The following is a 26,303-nucleotide window of genomic DNA, read 5'->3' as shown; positions in this document are numbered from 1 at the left end:
ATTTAACTCTACATACAAACCAGTTTCATGTACAATAAGTCTAAAGTCAATTTTACATGTAAATTCGTATTATGGAATTGTATCATTTCTTCTGACATTCCTTGTAGCTTCTTGAGTTCACATACAAAACCAAAAGTGGATTCATGGTTTGTATATTATTCAAACCATCTGTTTATATAGTCTATTAGGTTGGTGCAAACGTAACTGCAGTTTCAGAATCATGGATTTTAAATAATTTTCAGTTCAGTTCAGTCGCTCAGTCATCTGTGACTCTTTACGACCCCATGGACTGCAGCATGCCAGCCTTCCCTGTCCATCACCAACACCCAGATCCTACTCAAACTCATGTCCATCGTGTCAGTGATGCCATCCAACCATCTCAACCTCTATCATGCCCTTGTCCTCCTGCCTTCAGTCTTTCCCAGCATCAGGGTCTTTTCCAGTGAGTCGGTTCTTCACATCAGGCGGCCAAAATATTGGAGTTTCAGCTTCAGCATCAGTCCTTTCAGTGAATATTCAGGACTAATTTCCTTTAGAATTGACTGGTTGAATCTTCTTGCAGTCCAAGGGACACTCAAGGGTCTTCTCCAACACCACAGTTTGAAAGCATCAATTCTTCGGTGCTCAGCCTTCTTTATGGTCCAACTCTCACATCAGTACATGACTATTGGAAAGACTATAGCCTTAACTGCATGGAGCTTTGTTGGCAAAGTAATATCTTTGCTTTTTAATACATGTCTAGGCTTGTCATAGCTTTCCCTCAAAGAACCAATTGTCTTCTAATTTCATGGCTACAGTCACTATCCACAGTGACTTTAAAGCTCAAAAAGAGGAAATCTGTGACTGCTGCCACCTTCTCCCCTTCTATTCACCATGAAATGATGGGGCTGGATGCCATGATCTTAGTGTTTTTAATATTGAACTTTAAGTCAGCTTTTAACTCTCTTCTTTTATCCTCATCAAGAGGTTCTTTAGTTCTTCTTCACTTTCTGCCATTAGAGTGGTATCATCTGCATCATTCATATCGTTTTTGATATCTTCTATCAGAATGATGGAGAACTTTCAGAAAATAAAAAGAATAAAACCCAGAGTCGATAAAGGAAATAAGTGACAGACTTGACTAAATAAAAAAAATAATAATAATAATTTCTGTTTGGTGAATTACACCAGAAATTAAAATTTAATAATAAAACAGAAAGCCAGTGCACTGAATGAAATGAACTACATCAAAGAATAAATGTTAACATCATACTATATCAACATTTTCTACATACAGATGACAAAGGTAAATAATTAAACAGAAAATCATATTAATACTAGTAATAGTGCTTTTGTATTACTTAATGTAAGTTTTTACAAACATTTCATAAATATAAACCCATTTAAGCCTCATAAAACTTCTATGATGGTGGCACAAATACAACCTGCATTGTCCATATTTTAGAATTGAAGAATCACAAAGTAACTCACTCAGTTAAAAACAAAACAAACAGCAAAAACAACATTAAAAAAAGAATCCATGGTTTAAACCTAGATAGTTCTAGATTCACGCTCTCAACAAAAAATCTACTGAACTAGAAACACAAATGACTAATTAATTACATAACTTTTCTTTGTAAAAGAAACAATATAATTTAAATGAAAATAACGATTAGGTATGAATTAATATGATGGGAGAGTTAAATCTTGAGCTCAAAAAAAGGGGCATGGATAGGGGAAGTCACAGTTATAGTGTATGTAGAGAACATATTTTTTAAAAAGAGATCATAATTTGAATAATGAGAATTAAAGATATCAATAAAATCCAGATCATCAAACAGGTGAACAATTAATCTCAAAAATATACCAGCAACTCCTGCAGCTCAATTGCAGAAAAATAAACCACCCAATCAAAAAGTGGGCCAAAGAACTAAACAGACACTCCTCCAAAGAAGACATACAGATGGCTAACAAACACATGAAAAGATGCTCAACATCACTCATTATCAGAGAAATGCAAATCAAAACCACAATGAGGTACCATTTCACGCTGGTCAGAATGGCTGTTATCCAAAAGACTACAAGCAATAAATGCTGGAGAGGGTGTGGAGAAAAGGGAACTCTCTTACACTGTTGGTGGGAATGGAAACTAATACAGCCACTATGGAGAACAGTGTGGAGATTCCTCAAAAAACTGGAAATAGAACTGCCATATGAACAAGAAATCCCACTGCTGGGCATACACACTGAGGAAACCAGACACATGTACCCCATTGTTCATCGTAGGACTGTTTATAATAGCCAGGACATGAAAGCAGCCTAGATGCCCATCACCTAACGAATGGATAAGGAAGCTGTGGTACATATACACAATGGAATATTACTCAGCCATTAAAAAGAATACATTCGAATCAGTTCTAATGAGGTGGATGAAACTGGCGCCTATTATACAGAGTGAAGTAAGTCAGAAAGGAAAACACCAATACAGTACACTAACACATATATATGGTATTTTGTCAATCGGTAAAGATAACCCTGTATGTGAGACATCAAAAGAGACACAGATAAATAGAACAGTATTATGGACTCTATGGGAGAGGGCGAGGGCGGGATGATATGGGAGAATGGCATGGAAGCCTGTAAATCATCATATATGAAACGAATCGCCAGTCCACGTTCAATGCATGATACAGTGTGCTAGGGGCTGGTGCACCAAGATGACCTGGAGGGATGGGATGGGGAGGGAGGTGGAAGGGGGGTTCTGGAAGGGGAAAACATATACACCCATGGTGGATTCATGTCAATGTATGGCAAAACAAATACAATATTGTAAAGTTTAAAAATAGAAAATAAACTAATTTAAAAAAGAACAGCAAAAATAACATTAAAAAATGAATCCATGGTTTAAACCTAGATAGTTCTAGATTCACACTCTCAACAAAAAATCTACTGAACTAGAAACACAAATGACTAATTAATTACATAACTTTTCTTTGTAAAAGAAACAATATAATTTAAATGAAAATAAAGATTAGGTAGGAATTAATATGATGGGAGATTTAAACCTTGAGCTCAAAAAAAGGGGCATGGATAAGGGAAGTAATAGTTATAGTGTATGTAGAGAACATATTTTTTAAAAAGAGATCATAATTTGAATAATGAGAATTAAAGATATCAATAAAATCCAGATCATCAAACAGGTGAACTGTGGAATATTCTGTGAAATCATAGGAAAATATACAAAAACAGTATAATAACTTGAGTGGAGGGAGGGAATGATAACTTACAATGATAGGTTAAAAAATATTAATGGTTAACTATGAAGAGAAATGAGGTAAATGCAAGTGACTAACATGGAAAGTAAAAGAAGAAGAGCTCTATGTACACAGCTGCATCATCTGAATATCATATTCTCATTAGTCTAAGTGCTGTAAATTTTCAAAATTAGCACACTATAATTTAACTCTGTTTAGAAGGTCTTAACAGAGCCATAAGTCGACTCTGTTTTGACCTCCTCAGAATATCAGAGCCTAAACTAAAACACTTGTAAATGGATATTTAACTCCATTACACTATATTATTCACAGGGTTCTGGAACTATAATTTCTAATTCTTAATGTATGATTGTATAATTATTGACGTCCTTCAACTAATACTCCACTGGTTATAGTAATAGATACAAAATACGGTAAATGAATTAACAGGTCAATATAAAGTACTATGGCATCAACTCTTAATTGATTTTATCCATCTTGGTTATGAGAGCTTTCATTGATAATAAAATGCCCTCTGAATTTCAAATACTAATGAGAAAGAAGGTCTTGCAATGTAAGAAATTATCAAAAATATTCAAGTGAAATATATTATCTACTGATAATAAAGGAAGATTATTCTGATTGTTCTGTAATTAAGTGAATATCTGATTAAATTGTCTGAGTGGTGAATCTGAGGTATAGTGCACTGAAATAATCCAATAGCAGATTAGTCTGCTGCCAATTTTATTTCCAGAGATTGAATTTATTTAGATGCTGTGTAAGTGGCCAATGGTTGCAATAGCACAACATACCAATGAAGGAGTAAACACCATAAGAGAGGTCTCACAATATGAGCTGGTGTTGTAATGCTTTAAATCTTAAGCCAAATCATTATGATTATAAGAAAGCAAAGGTTATACCTGTAGAAAACTTGTGCTCATTAAAAATGACTGCCATCAGAAAAATAAACCTTATAGGTAAAGTGCATTTCAAGTCAGAGCACAGAGAAAATGCACAGCACCAGAAAGCAAGATGAAGTATGTGGTGTTACCCCTGTCTAATGGTTAAGCCAAACATTTCTGATTCCCTTAATATCACAGCAAAATAAATATATAAGTAGCAGCTCCAATTATTACTGGGGAACCTAAGAAGTTTCTCTGCAATTATTTGCTGGAAATGTAATGTCAAAGTATAAAATAGACACTCAGACACTACGGAGCAGATGTACCATGAATAGTGAAGTAATAAGTGATTATGCTTGCAGAGGAGATCGGTTTGAAACCTGAAAACTTCACTAAAGTCGGTTTACCAGTCTAGATCAAAGACACACTACCAAGTTGAAGAGTTAGTGCTCAAGAGGAACACCGGAGTTTGTGTTGTAAGAAGACTAGGAAAACAAACAAACAAACAAACAAAAAAGCTTTGGGAGTCCTGTGTTTGAGTTTATTGAGATAGTACAGATAGGTTGGGTGATTGAATTCCAAAAATATTTATCTAGTGTATAATTCTTACAAGATCATTTTGCAGACATTTTGAAGAATGCATTGGAGGTGGGGAAAGGGCAGCTTGGAACTGAATAACATACCCACATGTATGTGTATGAGTTTGCATATATAATTTGGTGCTGTTGTTGTTCAGTCTACAAGTCAAGTATGACTTTTTGCAACCTTGTGGACTGCAGCACACCAGGCTACTTTGTCCTCCACCATCTCTCAGAGTTTCTTCAAATTCATATCCATTGAGTCATTGATGCTATCTAACCATTTCATTCTGTCCTGTCCCTTTCTTCTTCTGTCTTCGATCTGTACTATCATCAGGGTCTTTTCTAAAGAGTCAACTTTTCCCATCAGGTGGCCAAAGTATTGGAGCTTCAGCTTCAGCATCAGTCCTTCCAATGAATATTCAGGACTGATTTCCTTTAGGATTGACTGTTCTGATCACCTTGCAGTACAAAAGACTCTCAAGATTCTTCTCCAGCACCACAATTTGAAAGCATCAATTCTTCAGCACTTGGCCTTCTTTATGGTCCAACTCTCACATCCCTGCATGACTAATGGAAAAGCCATAGCTTTGACTATATGCAATTTTGTAAGCAAAGTGATGTCTCTGTTTTTTAATATGCTGTCTAGATTTGTTATATCTTTCCTTCTAAGGAGCAAGTGTTTTTTTGCTTGTTTTTTTGTTTTGTTTTAATTTCATGGCGACAGTCACCATCTACAGTGATTTTGGAGCCCAAGAAAAGAAAATCTATCACTGCTTTCACATTTTCCCATCCCTTTGCCATAAAGGGATGGAACCCTGATGCTAGGAAAGATTGAAGGCAGGAGGAGAAGTGGACGACAGTGGATGAGATGGTTGGATGGCATCACCGTCTCAAAAGACATGAGTTTGAGCAAGCTCTAGGAGATGGTGATGGACAGGGAAGTCTGGTGTGCTGCACTCCATGGGGTCACAAAGAGTCAGACATGACTAAGGACTGAACTGAACTGATGGGACTGGATTCCATGATCTTTGTCTTTTGAATCTTGAGTTCCAAGCCAGTTTTTTCATTCTCCTCTTTCACCCTCATCAAGTGGCTCTTTGGTTCCACTTCACTTTCTGTCATTAGAGTGGTATCATTTGTGTATATCTAAGGTTATCAATATTTCCCCCCAGAAAACTTGATTCCAGCTTGTGATTCATACAGCCCAGCATTTTGCATGATGTATCTGCATATAAGTTAAATAAAGAGGGTGACAATATATAGTCTTGTTGTACTCCTTTCCCAATTTGGAACCAGTCTGTTGTTCCATGTAAGGTTCTAATGGTTGCTTCTTTACCTGCATACAGGTTTCTCAGGAGACAGGTAAGGTGGTATGGTATTCCCATCTCCAGAAGAATTTTCCACAGTTTGTTGTGATCCACACAGTCAAAGCCTTTAGCTTTGTCAATGAAGCAGAAGTAGATGAAACAAGGAAATTTCTTGCTTTCTCCATGATCCAATGCATGTTGGAAATTTCATCTCTGGTTCTTCTGCCTCTTTGAAACCCAGCTTGTACGTCTGAAGTTCTCAGTTCACTTAGTTACTGGTGAAACTTACTTTGAAGAACTTTGTGTATAACCCTGCTATTTTAGGAAATGAGTGCACTTTTACAGTAGTCTAATATTCCTTTGCATTTCCCTTTTTTGGAATTGGAATAAAAACTGATCTTTTCCAATCCTGTGAACACTGTTGAGCTTTCCAAATTTGCTGACATATTGAGTGTGGCACTTAAACAACATCATCTTTTAGGATTTGCAATAGTTCAGCTGGAATTCCATCACCACCACTAGCTTAGTTCCTAGTAATGCTTCCTAAGGCCCACTTGGCCTCACATTCCAGGATGCCAGGTTCTAAGTAAGTGACAACATTATGGCAATTATCTTGGTCATTAAGACTTTTTTTTCTAGAGTTCTTCTGTGCATTCTTGCCACCTATCCTTAATATCTTCTGTGTCTGTTAGGTCCTTAGCATTTCTGTCCTTTATCATGTTCATCTTTGCATGAAATATTCCCTTGATATTTCCAATTTTCTTGAAGAGATCTATAGTCTTTCCCATTCTATTGTTTTCCTCTATTTCTTTGCATTTTTAACTTAAGAAGGCCTTATCTCTCTTTGCTGTTCTCTGGAACTCTGCATTCAGTTGGATATATCTTTCCCTTTCTCCCTGCCTTTTGCTTCTCTTCCTTCCTCAGCCTTCCTCAGTTATTTTTAAAACCTCCTCAGACAACCACTTTGCCTTCTTGCATTTCTATTTCTTCAAGATGGTTTTGCTCACTGTCTCCTGTACAATGTTATGAAGCTCCATCCATAGTTCTTCGGGCATTCTGTCTACCAGATTTAATCCATTGAATCTATTCATCATCTCCACTGTATAAGGGATTTAATTTAGGAATTTGATACCTGAGTGGCCTAGTGATTTTCCCTATTTTTCTTTAAGCCTGAATTTTACAATGAGGAGTTTATGATCTGAGCCACAGTCAATTCCAGTTCTTTTTTTTACTGACTGTACAGAGCTTCTCCATCTTTGGATGAAAAAACATAATCAACCTGATTTCAGTATTGATCATCTGGTGATGTCCATGTGTAGAGTCGTCTCTTGTGTTGTTGGAAAAGGGTGTTTGCTATGACCAGCATGCACTCTTAACAGAATTCCATTAGCCTTTACCCTGCTTCATTTTGTACCCAAATGCCAAACTTGCTTGTTATTCTGAGTATCTGTTGACTTGCTACTTTTCCATTCTAATCCTCTATAATAAAAATGATATCTTCTTTGGTGTTAGTTCTAAAAGGTGTGGTAGGCCTTCATAGAACTGGAAAACTTCAGTTTCTTCACCATTAGTGGTTGGGACATAGGCTTGGGTTACTGTGATGTTGAATGTTTTGACTTGGAATTCATGAATCAGGATCATTCTATAGTTTTTGAGATTGTACCCAAGTAGTGCATTCTGGACTTTCTAGTTGAATAGGAGGGCTACTACTCCATTTCTTATAAGGGACTTTTGCTCATAGTAGAAGATATGGTGGTCATCCAAATTAAATTCACCCATTCCTATCCATTTTAGTTCACTGGTTCCTAAAATGTCGATATTCAAATATTGATGTTCACTCTTGCCATCTCCTGCTTGACCACATCCAGTTTACCTTGATTCATGGACCTAACATTCTAAGTTTGTACACAATATTATTCTTTACAGCATTGGCCTTTGCTTTCACCAGCAGACACATCTACAACTGAGTGTCATTTCCGCTTTGGCCCAACTGCTTCATTCTTTCTGGAGCTGTTAGTAATTGCCCTCCACTCTTCCTGATAGCATAGTGGACACCTGATGACCTGGGAAGCTCATCTTCTGGTGTCATATCTTTTTACCTTTTCATACTGTCCATGGGGTTCTCTAAGTAAGAATACTGGAGTGGATTACCATTTCCTCCTCCAGTGGACATCATTGTTGTCAGAACTATGATGTTGTCTGACAACAAGAGTTGCCAGAACTCTTCACTCTGACCCATCCTCCTTTGGAGGCTCTGAATGGCATGGCTCATATAGTTATTGTGTTATGCAAGACCCTTCACCACGACAAGGCTGTGCTCCATGAAAGGATTAGGGACCATCCAGAAGTCTATATCTTGGGACATAGACATGCATGCCATTGCCCTTTTGGAATAGGAACCAAAGCCACCTCTACCTGGTCTTATTCTTACAGCCTAGTAAGACCCTTGTTCAAGTTAACATTTATTACTTATTTAACTGATCCATTCTTGGTTCATGAAATATTATGTAATTTTTGATCACGAGTGAATTTTATTTTATCTAGTAAACATTTTGTCTGTCTGCAATCTGTGTTGGTAATGATGGAGTGTGAACCTCCATATAAATTCACATGTCCAACTTGACTCAATATCTCTTCCATAATATATGGATAAATAAAAACATGTATTTGCAGATTAATATTTTGATTTTACCATTTGTAAATTATAGGTAATGACAGAATGATCTCAGAATATCAGCAAACTTGGAAAACTCAGCAGTGACCACAGGACTGGAAAAAGCCAGTTTTTGTACAATAACCCCAAAAAGGCAATGCCAAAGACTGTACAGACCACCCTAGAATAGCACACATTTCACATGCTACCAAGGTTATGCTCGAAATCCTTCTAACTAGACTTCATCAGTACATGAACTGAGAACTTCTGGATGTACAAGCTGGGTTTTAAAGGGGCAGAGGAACCAGATATCAAATTGCCAACATTCACTGCATCAGAGATAAGTCAAGGCAGTTCCAGAAAAACATCTATTTCTGCTTCATTAACTGATCCATTAGTCAAAGCTAAAGCCTTTAACTGTGTGGATCACAACAAACTGTGGAGATTTCTTAAAGAGATGAGAATACCAGACCACTTCACATGCCTCCTGAGAAATCTGTATGCAGGTCAAGAAGCAACACTTAGAACCGAACATGGAACAACAGATTGGTTCCAAGGCTGTGTATTGTCACCTTGCTTATTTAACTTATATGAAGACTACATCATGCAAAATGCCTGGCTGGATGAAGCACAGGCTGGAATCAAGATTGCTGGGAGAAATATCAATAACCTCAGATATGCAAATGACACCACGCTTATGGCAGAAAGTGAAGAACTGAAGGGCCGTTTGATGAAAGTGAAAGAGGAGAGTGAAAAAGCTGGCTTAAAACTCAACATTCAAAAAATAAAGATCATGGCATCCATCCCCATCACTTCATGCCAAATAGGTGGGGAAACAATGAAAACAGTGGCTGACACTGTTTTTTGGGCTCCAAAATAACTGCAGATGGTGACTGCAGCCATGAAATTAAAAGATGCTTGCACCTTGGAAGAAACGGTATGACCAACCTAGACAGCATATTACAAAGCAGAGACATTACTTTGTCCGTTTAGTCAAAGCTTTGGTTTTTTCCAGTAGTCATGTATGGATGTGAGTGAAAGTGAAAGTCACTCAGTCGTGTCCAACTCTCTGCGACCCCATGGACTATACAGTCCATGGAATTTTCCAGGCCAGAAAACTGGAGTGGGTTGCCTTTCCCTTCTCCAGGGGATCTTCCCAACCCAGGGATCGAACTCAGGTCTCCTGCATTGCAGTTGGATTCTTTAACCATTGAACTATCTGGGAAGCCTTAATATGGATGGATGTGAGAGTTGGACCACAAAGAAAGCCAAGCGCTGAAGAATTGATGCTTTTGAACTGTGGTGTTAGAGAAGAATCTTTAGAGTCCCTTGGACTGCAAGGAGATCAAACCAGTCAATCTTAAACAAAATCAGTCCTGAATATTCATTGGAAGGACTGATGCTAAAGCTGAAACTCCAATACTTTGGCCACCTGTTTTGAAGAACTGACTCATTGGAAAAGACCCTGATGCTGGGAAAGATTAAATGCAGGAGGAGAAGGGGATGACAGAGGATGAGATGGTTGGATGGCATCACTGACTCAATGGACATGAGTTTGAGCAAGCTCTGGGAGTCGGTGAAGGACAGGAAGCCAGGCATGCTACAGTTCATGGGGTTGCAAAGAGTCGGACATGACTGAGCGACTGAACTGAACTGATGTACTCATTGGTATTTTTGTTAGCCTATTCTATCAGTTACTGAGAGGCTGAGAGAAGTACATTAAAAACGTCTTACTACGAATGCTAGTTTTTTTTTTTAATTCAGTTTAGTTCTATTAATATATATATATGATGAAGCGATTTTATTAGGTGCATAAAATTGAAAATCATTTTATTACAGTGGATTGACAGTAGGACATTGCTCATTAATCTTCAGTGTAACTTCACTGTCTTAGGCTAATTTGTGTCTCCATAGTATATCTTTTTCCTTTAAATCTTTAAATATTTCTATGTCCTTATATTTATGATGAGTCTTTTGATACTGTATAACTATTAGATATGTTTTATTTATCTATTCTTAAAATTATTAATGATAGTTTATTACAGTAATATATTTTTAATGTTAAAGCAAAACTTTTGAAATAATTATCTCATTCTAAGTCCTCTTTTTTATATACCTTACAATTTTCCAAAAAATATGTCTGTATTGTATATATTTTATATACTTTTACATATATAACATATATATTATATATTTTCTGATATGAGTGAATGTAAAAAAATGTTTGGAAATCCTCAGCTAGGCACAATAAGAGCTGTGGTATAGAATATCAAATAAAGCTATGTGGAATCCATGTATTTAAAAGATAGTAATATTCAATTACATTTATTGAATGTATATGATTATATTATATACATGATTATAGTCATTCATAAATTAATGTTTGTTTACTTTATATGTTACTTATATGTAACATATACATATATGTGAATGTATAGTCAATTTTGACTAGCAAACATAAGTTTGATGCTATCTTCTCAGCTGAGGAAACTATGGTATGATATTCATTACTTTTTATGGTTAGTGGTGGGTGGTGATTTTTCCCATCATTTAAGATTTCACAGAGTACAACTCTTACTCGATCCTTGGATCAGAGGAATGAAAATTAGTTGTTTTATTTGCTTTGTTAAAACTATCTAGATAAGTCAATGGAAATTTAGATAGGAACAAGACATTTTGCTTTGGTAGCTTTGTTGTTCCTTCAAAAGTGAAGCTTACTGTGTAGTTTAAAAAGATCAGTGAAATGCTGGGAAGCATCAGAAAGGATGTTGAAAAGCAAAATGGAGACATTATCCTCAATACTATAAAACCATGATATGGCCCCATTTATTTGACCCTTTCAGTCACTGCCCCCTGAGAAAAGACACAATGAGGCTGAGGAAAATCTTGAGAAAATGTAAAATGATCAAGGGTACAAATGTGTATTATGGGGAGAGTAGGGTGCCACAGGAAGAGAGTATTAAAGGAAAGAATGGGTTCATGCTAGAAATATAAGAGTAAAAATGTTCTACTAGTCTGAAGGGGGCTAACAATAGCAGGGAGAGTAAGCTATTGTGGACTTGAAAAAGTAAGATATTTAATGTTTATTTCATAGTTACATCTTTGCACTTAATAACTAATTTGAGTCTTTAATATGCACTTGAAACTACTTTTAAGATAAATTGTCTTAAAGTTCGTTTGGCACATCTACCTGAAGATAATATCTTTATATTTCTGTTATTCATAAAAAGTTAATGTCATATGAGAAGAGGGTTTGGGGCTATTAGTTTCTAAGAGTATAACTCAGCAGGAGAACAGTGTGTGATACAGGTGCTATACTAACAAAAGTATTCAGTCCTGTCCAATTAGGGCATGAGAATGTAGGGAAACTGCAAGATTTTATTACAGTGGTTTAAAAGGTAGTTTATTTTTAAGATTTGAAAATCTCAAAATATAATACAGTCATAGTTGTTCATTCGAAGGACTGATGTTGAAGCTGAAACTCCAATACTTTGGCCACCTCATGTGAAGAATTGACTCATTGGAAAAGACCCTAATGCTGGGAAGGATTGGGTGCAGGAGGAGAAGGGGACGACAGAGGATGAGAGGTTGGATGGCATCACCGACTCGATGGACATGGGTTTGGGTAAACTCCGGGAGTTGGTGATGGACAGGGAGGCCTGGCGTGCTGCAATTCATGGGGTCGCAAAGAGCCGGACACTACTGAGCGACTGAACTGAACTGAACTGAAACAAAACTTTCTGACTGAAATAGTTTAGAACGTGTACAGCACATTTTTGTCCTCCTTTTTCTGCCTATGACACACTCTCACATATTTTTAGAGCCCTTTAGTGCTCAGAAAGGGGCATCCATGGTGGCTCGGTGGTTAAAAACCCACCTACCAATGTAGGAGACACAGGGACATGGGTTCGACCTCTGAGTTGGGAAGATCCCCTGGAGGAGGAAATGGCAACCTGCTCCAGTATTCTTGCCTGGAGAATTCCATGGACAGAGGAACCTGGTGGGCTACAGTCCATGGGGTCACAAAGAGTCAAACATGACTGAGCATGGAGGCACAGTCCTCAGAAAGATAAAGTCTGAAAATTCCAGGTATAGTGAAAAAGTACTGCTTTAGACCAGGAAACTTGGGGTCTAGCTTGGGTTTTAAAACTGGCCCTAAGGTTAATAAAATCAGTTCAATTTTCTATTCATATTACATGACCGATTCTGCTGAGTCTGCATATTGACCATTCACTTATTTTTATTCACTGAGCAGATATTAGTCCTACTATGTGTTAGCTTGCTTTATATTTCAGTTTTAAAGGAGGACATAAATTAATTGTCAATCATCTTTGGAAAGTTGGCTAGTTATCCAGAGAAGCTCCTTATGAGGGAACACCTTGTTAAATTCAACATAATCCAGAAGAGAAGATTTCAAATATTTTATTGTAACTCCTAGTTGGAAATATATTTTATGTAGTGACCTAGTATATATACACACTTAGTCACTGATTAGAATCATCCTAAATATGATACACTCTTAATAATTGTATTGCAGTTTTTTTTTCTCTTCTGTGTTATCCTACCCTATTCTGTTCTATTTCATTAAAATAATGTTGGAGTGTTTGTAGGAATGGAGTAATGGATAGGTGGAACACAGAGAATTTTAAGAACAGTGAGGATACTCTGTAAGATACTATGATGATGGATATATGGCATACATTTGTCCAAATATATAGAATGTATAACACCAAGAATAAACTCCAGTGTCAACCATGGACTTTGGGCAATGAAGATGTGTCAACATAGGTTCATCAATTGTAATAAATGTACCACTTTGGTGAGGGATACTGAAAATAGGGGAAGCTATGCTTGGGTGGAAAAAGAAAGAAACTGTTAGTAGCTCAGTCGTGTCCAGCTCTTTGTGACCCATGGACTGTAGCCTGCCAGGCTCCTCTGTCCATGGGATTTTCCAGGCAAGAATACTGGAGTGGGTTGTCATTCCCTTCTCCAGGGGATATTCCCAACTCAGGGATCGAATTCAGGTCTCCCATATTGTAGGCAAATTCTTTACCATGTGAACCACCACCTTGTGTGGAAGCTGGGGGATATATGGGAAATCTCTGTATCTTCCTCCTAAGTTTGATGTGAACTGCTCTTAAAAACAGACTTAAAAGCAACTTAAAAAACCCAAAATTGATAATCCAACATCTGGGTTATCTCATAGTAGGTCTCCATTAATTTGTCTTTTCTTGAGAAAAGCAAAGAATGCTGGACACAATTGATATAATGAGTACAAGTGAGTTGCCACCTCCAGTTTACAAAACACTGGTCTGCAGCCTAGCACATAGTCTTTCAAGATGAAGAATATTTGAATAGGATTATTTTGTTTGGAGATCCAACCAGCCCATCGTAAAGGAGATCAGTCCTGGGTGTTCATTAGAAGGACTGATGTTGAGGTTGAAACTCCACTACTTTGGCCACCTCATGCGAAGAGTTGACTTATTGGAAAAGACCCTGATGCTGGGAAGGATTGGGGGCAGGAGGACAAGGGGACGACGGACAATGAGTTGGTTGGATGGCATCACTGACTCGATGGATATGGGTGTGGGTAAACTCCGGGAGTTGGTGATGGACAGGGAGGCCTGGCGTGCTGTGGTTCATGGGGTCGCAAAGAGTCGGACACAACTGAGCGACTGAACTGATTTTGTTTGCCTCTTCATTTTCCTAGACTGACTCTTCTCTTCATGCTGTGTTTCTCTTAATAGAACTCACTTGGCTATGTTTGTTTACTTATTCAGTTCAGTTCATTTCAATCGCTCAGTCATGTCTGACTCTTCGCCACCCCATGAACCACAGCACGCCAGGCCTCCCTGTCCATCACCAAATCCCGGAGTCTACCCAAACCCATGTCCATTGAATCAGCGATGCCATCCAACCATCTCATCCTCTGTAGTGCCCTGCTCCTCCTGCCTTCAATCTTTGCCAGCATCAGGGTCTTTTCCAATGAGTTAGTTATCCACATCAAGTGGCCAAAGTATTGGAGTTTCAGCTTCAACATGAGTCCTTCCAATGAACACCCAGGACTGATCTCGTTTAGGTTGAACTGGTTGGAGCTCCTTGCAGTCCAAGGGACTCTCAAGTGTCTTCTCCAACACCACAGTTAAAAAGCATCAATTCTTCAGTGCTCAACTTTCTTTATAGTCCAACTCTCACATTCTTACATGACTACTGGAAAAACCATAGCCTTGACTAGACAGACCTTTTTTGGCAAAGCAATGTCTCTGCTTTTAAAAATGCCGTCTACGTTGGTCATAACTTTCCTTCCAAGGAGTAAGCGTCTTTTAATTTCATGGCTGCAATCACAATCTGCAGTGATTTTGGAGCCCAAAAATATAAAGCCAGCCACTGTTTCCCCATCTATTCGCCATGAAGTGATGGGACCAGATGCCATGATTTTAGTTTTCTGAATGTTGAGCTTTAAGCCAACTTTTTCACTCTCCTCTTTCACTTTCATCAAGAGGCTCTTTAGTTCTTTCTTCACTTTCTGCCATAAAGGTGGTGTCATCTCCAGAGCTGAGGTTATTGATATTTCTCCCGGCAATCTTGATTACAGCTTGTGCTTCCTCCAGTCCAGCGTTTCTCATGATGTACTCTGCATATAAGTTAAATTAGCAGGATGACAATATACAGCCTTGCTGCTGCTGCTGCTGCTAAGTCACTTCAGTCATGTCCGACTCTGTGCGACCCCATAGACGGCAGCCCACCAGGCTCCTCTGTCCCTGGGATGCTCCTGGCAAGAACACTGGAGTGGGTTGCCATTTCCTTCTCCAATGTATGAAAGTGAAAAGTGAAAGTGAAGTCGCTCAGTCGTGTCCGACACTTAACGACACCATGGACTGTAGCCTACCAGACTCCTCCATCCATGGGATTTTCCAGGCAAGAGTACTGGAGTGGGTTACCATTGACGTACTCCTTTTCCTATTTGGAATCAGTCTGTTGTTCCATGTCCAGTTCTAACTGTTGCTTCCTGACCGGCATACAGGTTTCTCAAGAGACAGGTCAGGTGGTCTGGTATTCCCATCTCTTGAAGAATTTTCTACCGTTTATTGTGATCCACACAGTCAAAGGCTTTGGCATAGTCAATAAAGCAGAAATAGATGTTTGTTTTTTTTTTTTCCTGAAACTCTTTTTTTTTAATGAATTTATTTATTTTAGTTGGAGGGTAATTACTTTACAATATTGTAGTGGTTTTTGCCATACATTGACATGAATCAGCCATGGGTTTACATGTGTTCCCCATCCTGAACACCCCTCCCACCTCCCTCCCCATCCCATCCCTCTGGGTCATCCCATTGCCCCAGCCCTGAGCATTTGTCTCATGCATTGAACATGGAATGGTGTTCTGTTTCACATATGATAATATACATGTTTCAATGCTATTCTTTCAGAACGTCCCACCCTCACCTTCTCCCTCAGAGTACATAAGACTGTTCTATGCATCTGTGTCTCTTATTCTGTCTCATATATAAGGTTATCATTACCGTCTTTCAAATTCCGTATATATGCATTAGTATACTGTATTGGTGTTTTTCTTTCTGGCTTACTTCACTCTGTATAGTGGGCTCCAGTTTCATCCATCTCAGTAGAACCAATTCAAATGTATTCTTTTCAATGGCTGAGTAATATTCCATTGTGTTTATGTACCACAGCTTCCGTATTCATTCGTCTGCTGATGGACATCTAGGTTGCTTCCATGTCCTGGCTATTGTAAACAGTGCTGCGATGAACATTGGGGTACACGTTTGTCTTTCAGTTCTGGTTTCCTCGGTGTGTATGCCCAGCAGTGGGATTGCTGGGTCATATGGCAGTTCTATTCCCAGTTTTTTAAGGAATCTCCACACTGTTCTCCATAGTGGCTGTACTAGTTTGCATTCCCACCAACAGTGTAAGAGGGTTCCCTTTTCTCCACACCCTCTCCAGCATTTATTGCTTGTAGACTTTTGGATAGCAGCCACTCTGACTGGTGTGAAATGGCACCTCATTGTGGTTTTGATTTGCATTTCTCTAATAATGAGTGATGTTGAGCATCTTTTCATGTGTTTGTTAGCCATCTGTATGTCTTCTTTGGAGAAATGTCTGTTTAGTTCTTTGGCCCATTTTTTGATTGGGTCGTTTATTTTTCTGGAATTGAGCTGCAGGAGTTGCTTGTATATTTTTGAGATTAATTGTTTGTCTGTTGCTTCGTTTGCTATTATTTTCTCCCATTCTGAAGGCTGTCTTTTCACCTTGCTTATAGTTTCCTTTGTTGTGCAAGAGCTTTTAATTTTAATTAGGTCCCATTTGTTCATTTTTGCTTTTATTTCCAATATTCTGGGAGGTGGGTCATGGAGGATCCTGCTGTGATTTATGTCAGAGAGTGTTTACTGTTCATATTTTTATGAGCTTTTTTTTTTTCTGTGGGTTTATAGTTTTGATCAAGTTTTTAAAATTTTTGTACAGTAGTCAATTTTTTTTCTCTTTCAGCCTTTCTCTCCTCCCCTGCAGGGACTCCAACATATATTAGGCTTCTTTAAGTTATCATATAAGTGCAACCATACAGTATCTATTCTCCTATGTCTAGCTTATTTCAACTAGAATAATGGTTTTAAGGTTCACCTATGTTGCATTTTTTAAAATCTATTTTGTTAGAGTATAGTTGCTTTACATGAACTTGCACAAACTCCAGGAAATAGTGGAGGACAGGAAAGCCTGGGGTGGCAAAGAATTTGACATGACTTAGCAACCAAACTTCTCATGTGGCTTAGAGAGTAAAGCTTCTGCCTACAATTCAGGAGACCCAGGTTCAGTCCCTGGGTTGGGAAGATCCCCTGGAGAAGGAAATGGCAACCCACTCCAGTATTCTTGCCTGAAAAATCCCATGGATGGAGGAGGCTGGTGGGCTACAGTCCATGGGGTCGCAAAGAGTCTGACAAGACTGAGCAACTTCACTTAGCAACTGAACAACAAGTTGCTTTACTATGTCGTATTAGTTTCTGCTGTACAACAGCATGAATTGGCCGTAAGTATACAAACGAATATATCCCCTCCCTCTTGAACCTCTCTCCCAACCCACACAACACTCTTCTTGGTCGTTACAGAGCACTGGGCTGAGCTCTCTGTATTATATAGCAACTGCCTACTGTCTCAGAACTTCATTCCTTTTATGGCTAGCAAATATTTAATTATATGCATACCACAAAAAATAAAATAAAACATAATCTATTCCTAAATTGGTGACCCTGCATTCCATTTTGTGATTCTTCATCTGAATAACATTTATTTTATTGGTATTATTGTCCTCTTTTATTACAATAGTAGTTGTATATTCATTCTAGAAAATTTAAATTCTGTAGGAAAATCACAAAGATGAATTTTTGGAGAAAAAGTCTACAGTACCATTATCCAATGGTATTTCTTATATGCTTTTGTCCTATGTTTGAGCATTGCAATTAAATATATATATATATAGTAATACAGCTGCTTACATGTCTTCTTCATTCAACATTATTTTACTATTCTTTGATAATCTGATTTTAATGACCACATTTTATCATATAGATATATCATAATTTTTACACAACTTTATTATTGCTGGATAGTTCATTTTCAAAAATAAAATATTATAACGAATGTTCCTATATATATTGTTTAGAGAACACAACAGGATTATCCTTTAGAATAAATTATTAGCAGTGGAATTACAGATAGTCATTGCCAAACTGTTTTCTGGAAATCTTGCATGAACTTTTACCCCTACTAGTAGAAGTCTGCTTTATTGGATTGCTTTCAAATACTGAGTATTTTTTGATGTTTGTCAGTTTCATAGACAAAAGTATTATCTCACTTTATTTTAAACCACCTTGATCATTTGTAATGTTTAACATTTAAAAACTAAATGTACCGGTCACTTGTATAACAACTTTTACAATGCTTCATTTTGGGTACATTGAAAAAGTAAGAAAAAATATGTCAGACAGTTATGAAATTCAAATCTATTAGAGAACTACTTAAAAGGCTATTGAGCATATTGAGTAACAGTACAGTAATAATCTTAGAGAGAGAAAATGAAGGCTTGAAATACCACTGTGCAGCAGGCAAAGTTCCTACATATCAATTGTCATGTATCAGTAGAACAGAAAAAAAAAACATAAAACATCTACCCAAACAAACACCTGAATATGCATTAGAAATCAACAAGCTATAAAAATGGAATTTCAAATAATAAAAAATGGAGTAGAATAATAATTAGTGATATTGAGCATCTTTCCATGTGCCTCTTAGCCATTGGTATGTCTTCTTTGCAGAAGTGTCTGTTTAAATCTTCTGCCCATTTTTTTGATTGAATTGTTTGGTTCTTTTTGATATTTAGCTGTATGAGCTCTTGTATACTCTGGAGATTAATCCCTTATTGGTCGCATCATTAGCAAGTATTTTCTCCCATTCTGTAGGTTGTCTTTTTATTTTGTTTATGGTTTCCTTTGATGTACAAAAGTTTTTAAGTTTAATTAGGTCCATTTTTTTTCTTTTTTCTCTTATTTCTGTTCCTCTAGAAGATGGATCCAAAAAGATTTTGCTGCAATTTATGCCAAAGTGTATCCTGCTTACTGTTTCCTCTAAGAGTTTTATAGTATTCAGTCTTACCTTTAGGCCTCTAACTTACTTTGAGTTTTTCTGTGTATGTGCGTAGTGTTAGAGATTGTTCTAATTTCATTTTTACATGTAGCTAACCAGTTTTCCCAGCACCACTTATTAAAGAGACTCTCTTTTCTCCATTGCATATTCTTGCCTCTTTTGTTATAGAGTAATTGACCTTAGGTGTGTAGGTGTGTAGGCTTATTTATGGGCTTTCTATCCTGTTCCATTGATCTATATTTCTGTTTTTGTTCCAGTACTATATTATGCAAATCAAAACTACAGTGAGGTATCACTTCACAACAGTCAGGATGACCATCATCAAAGAATCTACAAATAGTAAATACTAGAGAAAGTGTGAAGATAAAGATACCCTCCTACACTGTTGGTGGGAATATAAATTGGTATATCCACTAGGGAGAACAATATAAAGTTTCCTTAAATAACTAAAAATAGAGCTACCACATGATCCTGCAATTAACTCATGGACATATATCCAGAGAAAACCATAATTTGAAAAGATGGTTTTAAACCCATGGCTGATCCATGTCAATGTATGGCAAAAACTATTACAATATTGTAAAGTAATTAGCCCCCAACTAAAATAAATAATTTTATTAAAAAAAAAAGAAAGAAAAGATGGATCATGCCCCACTATTGCAGCCCCATTGAAGCACTATTTACAATAGCCAAGATATAGACACACCCAAATGTCCATCAACAGATAAATAGAAAATGTGTGGTATATATACACAATGGAATATTGCTCAGCAATGTAAAAGAATGAAAGAATGGCACTTGCAGCAACATGGTTGGACCTAGAGATTATCATACTAAGTGAAATAAGTCATATAAAGACAAATATGGTGTATTATCATTTACATGGGCTTCCCAGGTGGCACAATGGTAAAGAAACTGCCTGCCAATGCATGTGATTCAGGAGATGTGAGTTCAATCCCTGGCTCGGGAAGATGCCCTGTAGGAGGAAACAGCAACCCATTCCAATATTCTTACCTGGGAAATCCCATGGACAGGGGAACCTGGCAGGCTAGAGTCCATAGGGTCAAAAGAAGCTGGACACAACTGAGCACACATGCACACAGCACTTATATGTGGAATCTGAAAACAAAACAAAACAAAAACATACAAATGAACTTATTCACAAAACAGAGACTCACAAACTAGAAAAAACCTTGTGGTTACTAAAGGGGAAAGGGGGGTGGAAGGAGGGATAAATTACGTGGTTGAGATTAACATATACACACTACTACATGGAGACTGGGCTTCCTCGGTGGTTCGGTGGTAAAGAATCTGTCTGCACTGCAGGAGACAGAGGAGATGTAGGTTCGATTTCTCTGGGTCAAAAAGATCCCCTGGAGGAGGAAATGGTAGTCCACTCCAACATTCTTGCCTGGGGAATCCCATGGACAGGGGAGCCTGGAGGGTTATAGTCCATAGGGTCACAAAGAGTCAGACATGATTGAAGTGATGTAGCATGCACACAGGCACATTGAGAGCACTTGTGTGTCTGTAACTGTAACTGTATTTGTTTAAATGAAAGAAGGACTATTAATTTGTTTAAACTTATCTGTTAAACTCCTAAAAGACATGTGTGGTGCTTCTCTTGATAGACTCACCATTTTCTGTTTTGACCATGCCACTGTCTCCTCTAAGTTCTTTTCTTGCCTTCCTGTGAATTGAGGTCTTAAATTTCTATTAATAAGTTTAGTATTTTTGTGCTCTCAAGTGAGTTATATATATAAATCCACATGATACCCATTGAAGGATATTTTTGTTAGCTGAACAAGGGAAACATATGCAGTGAGAGAAATGATCACAGAGATCAGTGAAGTGATCCCGTTCCTGACTTATATGAAGGAAGGAGCCTAGGTGTCCGTTCCAAGTGGAAATATGGTCACGTACTTGTCACTTCCATGTGGTCCAAGTGAAAGTAGTTCACTCAATATGCATTTAAAATGTATTTGAATGTGCACACACACACACACACAGATATCATTCTCAGTCTCTCCTATGACAGCTATTAGATATGACTTCTTCAAAGTCCTATGTTGGTGAGCTGGAAATCTCTTTTATCATTTAGTATAGTAAAATTGGTAATAAGCCGAGCCATAGGGAGGCAGAGAGAAATAGACAAGGAAAGAAGGCTTGCTCTTAATCACTGATTGTCTCATAATAGCATCATTGAGAATCACAGCATAACTCCTACTATGGCTACTTTAACTATGGTATGGACCTAAAAAAGCAGAACGTATTAAGAAGAAGTGGCAAAAATATGAAGAAAAACTAAACAAAAAATATCTTAATGACCCAGATAACCACAATGGTGTGATAACTCATCTAGAGCCAGACATTCTGGAAACGGAAGTCAAGTGGGCCTTAGGAAGCATCACTACGAACAAAACTAGTGGGAGTGATGGAATTCCAGTTGAGCTATTTCAAATCCTAAAAGATGATGTTGTGAAAGTGCTGCACTCGATATGCCAGAAAATTTGGAAAACTCAGCAGTGGCCACAGGACTGGAAAACGTCAGTTTTCATTCCAATCCCAAAGAAAGGCAATACCAAAGAATGTTCAAACGACATCACAATTGCACTCATCTCACACGCTAGCAGTGTAATGCTTTAAATTCTCTAAGCTTGGCTTCAACAGTACATGGACCGAGAACTTCCAGATGTTCAAGCTGGATTTAGAAAAGGCAGAGAAACCAGAGATCAAATTGCCAACATCCATTGCATCACAGGTAAAGCAAGAGAATTCCAGAAAAAAAAAAAAATCTACTTTTGCTTCATTGACTACGCTAAAGCCTTTGACTATGTGGATCACAATAAATTGTGGAAAATTCTTCAAGAAATGGGAATACCAGACCATGTGACCTGCCTCCTGAGAAATCTGTATGCAGGTCAAGAAGCAACTTACAACCGGACATGGAACAACAGACTGGTTCCAAATTGGGAAAGGGGTACATCAAGGCTGTATACTGTCACCCTGCTTATTTAACTTATATGCGGAGTGCATTATGGGAAATGCCAGGCTGGATGAAGCACAAGCTGGAATTAAAATTGCCTAGCAAGTTTGCCAAAAGAAATATCAATAGCCTCATATACACAGATGACACCACCCTTATGGCAGAAAGCGAAGAGGACCTAAAGAGCCTCTTGATGAAAGTGAGAGGAGAGTGAAAAAAGCTGGCTTAAAACTCAACATTCAAAACAGGAAGATCATGGCATCCGGTCCCATCAATTCATGGCAAATAGATGGGGATACAATGGAAATAGTGAGAAACTTTATTTTTTTGGGCTCCAAAATCACTGCAGATGGTGACTGCAGGCATGAAATTAAATTATTTTTAATAATTAACAATAAATTAAATAAATTATTAAATTTAAATTAATTTAACTTAATTTAATTATTGCTTGCTCCTTGCAATAAAAGCTATGACAAACCTAGACAGCATATTAAAAAAAGAGAGACATTACTTAGCTGACAAATGGTCATATAGTCAAGGCTATGCTTTTTCTAGTAGTCATGTACAATTATGAGAGTTGGACCATAAAGAAGGCTGAGCACCAACGAACAGATGCTTTTGAACTGTAGTGTTGGAGAAGACTCTTGAGAGTCTCTTGGACTGCAAAGAGATCAAACCAGTCAACTCTAAAATAAATTAATCTTGAATATTCATTGGAAAGACTGATCCTGAAGCTGAAACTCCAATACCTTGGTCACCTGATGCCAAGAGCTGACTCATTAGAAAATCCCCTGATGCTGGGAGCGATTGAAGGCAGCAGAAGAAGGGGACAATAAAGGGTGAGATGGTTGGATGGCATCACTGACTCAATGGGTATGACTTTGAGCAAGCTCCGGGAGATTGTAAAGGACAGGGGAGCCTGATGTGCTTCAGTCCATGTGGTTGGAAGAGTTGGACACGACTGAGAGACAGAACAGCAACAATAAAATGGCTGGATCAGATTGGACAATAAAGTACCCAGTACTATAAAGTTGCAGGATAACAGAGCACTCTGATAGTAAATAACCCAAGAGCACCTATAGTGAAATTTAAATACGCATTTTCTATTCAATGAAAAGAAAATGGTGGTGATCAAATGTCTCAGTAATATTTTCTTTCTTTCCCTGGAAATAGTGTACTCATACCTAAGGCAGTATCTATTAAACTATAATTCTCTGTAATTTAGTCTGATTTTAATTATCAGTTGCTTACTTATTCAATTATTTATTTCTAGTTATTTTGTAAATAGTTTTATAATAATTAAGAAGTGCTAGCTATGTTATTGTTCAATAGTTTAGCCCCTCAGGGCCTTTGTCGACCAAATGCTATATATTTTAAAAAGAAAGTCTTGATTATGCAAGCACTGAAGTAAGAAATTCCTTTGTTTAAAATAAACTGCAAAAAAAATAAAATAAAATAAAAAATAAAATAAAATAAAATAAACTGCAAACCATTTGGTGTATCATTTTCATGTTTATAGTTCCAAATTACTGAGGTCATGATGTGTGTTTTAAATTAAATACCATGTAAAGAGTGAATTAGTCACCTACTGAGCTTACTAAGAGGGGGTATTTCTTCCATGGCTTGAAATACAAGATCCATTTTGAATCAATATTGTTATAGACAAATTTATTTTCCTTGTGCTATTTCATTGGCATCATCATTACTGTCATCACCTTCACTGTCATCCAGTAATGTTATTGAGTTTCCGGGTGTATGTGACTTATACCAGAAAATATACTAATCCTGAAATATTGACCAACAACCAAGCAACTTGATAAATAAAAAATAGTTTAACCAAAAATGATGCTAAAATAAATCAACTCAAATGTTGCTTTTTAAACCCAGGAGCAGGTAATCATTTACCCTCTGGATTTGTGCAAGGAAGAGAATCTCACTTTAATTCTCTCATTGATTCTCAAGTAATTATTGGCTTAACTGGTTTGTCTTTCCACCACTTTTTCCATATAAAGGAAAACATTGGAATGTAATTATATGAGTGACTAGAAACTTACTAGGAAACAAAGCAAAGCAAACTAGTTCTCATTATATAGGACGGTTATATTGTAAGGTTTGAACTCATGGGGAAGTGTAAAATATTTTCTCACATGTTCCCCTGCCCCACCACCACATAATTAAAAGTTTGCCTAGATAACACTATCACCAAGTTAGAATTATAAAACTATTGCAATGTTGTGAAGTGATTGGCCCCCAACTAAAATAAATAAATTTATAAAAAAAAAATACACTTCATTGATTAAATACTTAAATATAAATTGAGAAGAGAGTTTTTCAAACTTATCATTATTCTAGGATTTTAAATTGTGCTACTCTTTATTTGACATTATTCAGTTTAGTTCAGTTCAGTCTCTCAGTCATGTCCAACTCTTTGTGACCCCATGGATTGCAGCATGCCAAGCCTCCCTGTCTGCCACCAACTTCAGGAGCTTGGCATGATCTTTGTGTTTTGAATGTTGAGTTTTAAGCCAGCTTTTTCACTCTCCTCTTTCACCTTCATCAAGAGGCTGTTTAGTTCCTCTTTGCTTTTTGCCATAAGGGTGGTGTCATCTGTGTATCTGAGGTTATTGATATTTCTCTTGGCAATCTTACTTAGCAATCTTGGTTCCAGCTTGTGCTTCATCCAGCCTGGCATTTCCCATAATGTACTCTGTATATAAGTTAAATAAGCAGGATGACAATATACAGCCTTGATGCACTCCTTTCTCAATTTAGAACCAGTCTGTTTTTCCATGGCCGGTTCTAAAGTGTTGTTTCTTGACCTGCATACAGATTTCTCAGGAGGCAGGTCACATGAACTGGTATTCCCATTTCTTGAAGAATTTTCTGCAATTTATTGTGATCCACATAATCAAAGGCTTTAGCGTAGTAAATGAAGCAAAAGTAAATGCTTTTTCTGGAATTCTCTTGCTTTACCTGTGATGCAATGGATGTTGGCAATTTGATCTCTGGTTTCTCTGCCTTTTCTAAATCCAGCTTGAACATCTGGAAGTTCTCGGTCCATGTACTGTTGAAGCCAAGCTTAGAGAATTTTAAGCATTGCACTGCTAGTGTGTGAGATGAGTGCAATTGTGATGTAGTTTGAACATTCTTTGGTATTGCCTTTCTTTGGGATTGGAATGAAAACTGACGTTTTCCAGTCCTGTGGCCACTGCTGAGTTTTCCAAATTTGCTGGCATATTGAGTGCAGCACTTTCACAGCATCATCTTTAAGGATTTGAAATAGCTCAACTGGAATTCCGTCACCCCCTCTAGTTTTTTTCGTAGTGATGCTTCCTAAGACCCACTTGACTTCAGACTCTAGGATGTCTGGCTCTAGGTGAGTGATTTAACATTATTAGAACATTCTAAAGTTATTTTTCTCTTATAAACAAAATAGTATCTAGGATTATGCCTAAACTCACTTATGTGTCTAAGCAAAGATATTAGCAGTAAAAACAAAGTCTCTCAACCTTGGCACTGTTGATATTTAGGTCTGGATGATTCTTTGTTGTGGGGTGCTGTACTTTAGATTGTAGAATATTTAATATCATTCCTGGCCTCTACCTACTAGCTGTTAGTGGCAACTCTTCTTCCCAACCCACCTTTTTTCTGTGCCCCCCCCACTGCCATGTTGTAATAATCAAAAATATCTACAGATATTGCCAAATATCCCCTGGGGGCAAATTTTCTCTAGGTGTTAACCAGTGAAATAGATAAATCTTTGTATAATTAAGAATAGTGTTGTTTTTTTTTTCTTCCCCTAGTATAGTACAGTTGTTATGATCTTGGACTCTTGATCCAGTCTTTTGGAATTAACATACTGACTCAATCTTGGACAACTTAATTTCTGCAATCTTTGTTTCTATATCTGCAAAATATGGATAATAATAAATTATAGCCCCTAGAGGGCAGATACTGGAGGCAGATTACCCAGGTTTGAATACTGGCT

Source organism: Giraffa tippelskirchi, chromosome X (assembly GCF_054371585.1).
Source record: "Giraffa tippelskirchi isolate mGirTip1 chromosome X, T2T-mGirTip1v1.2.pri, whole genome shotgun sequence".
NCBI lineage: Eukaryota > Metazoa > Chordata > Mammalia > Artiodactyla > Giraffidae > Giraffa > Giraffa tippelskirchi.
This window is presented reverse-complemented; position numbering follows the sequence as displayed.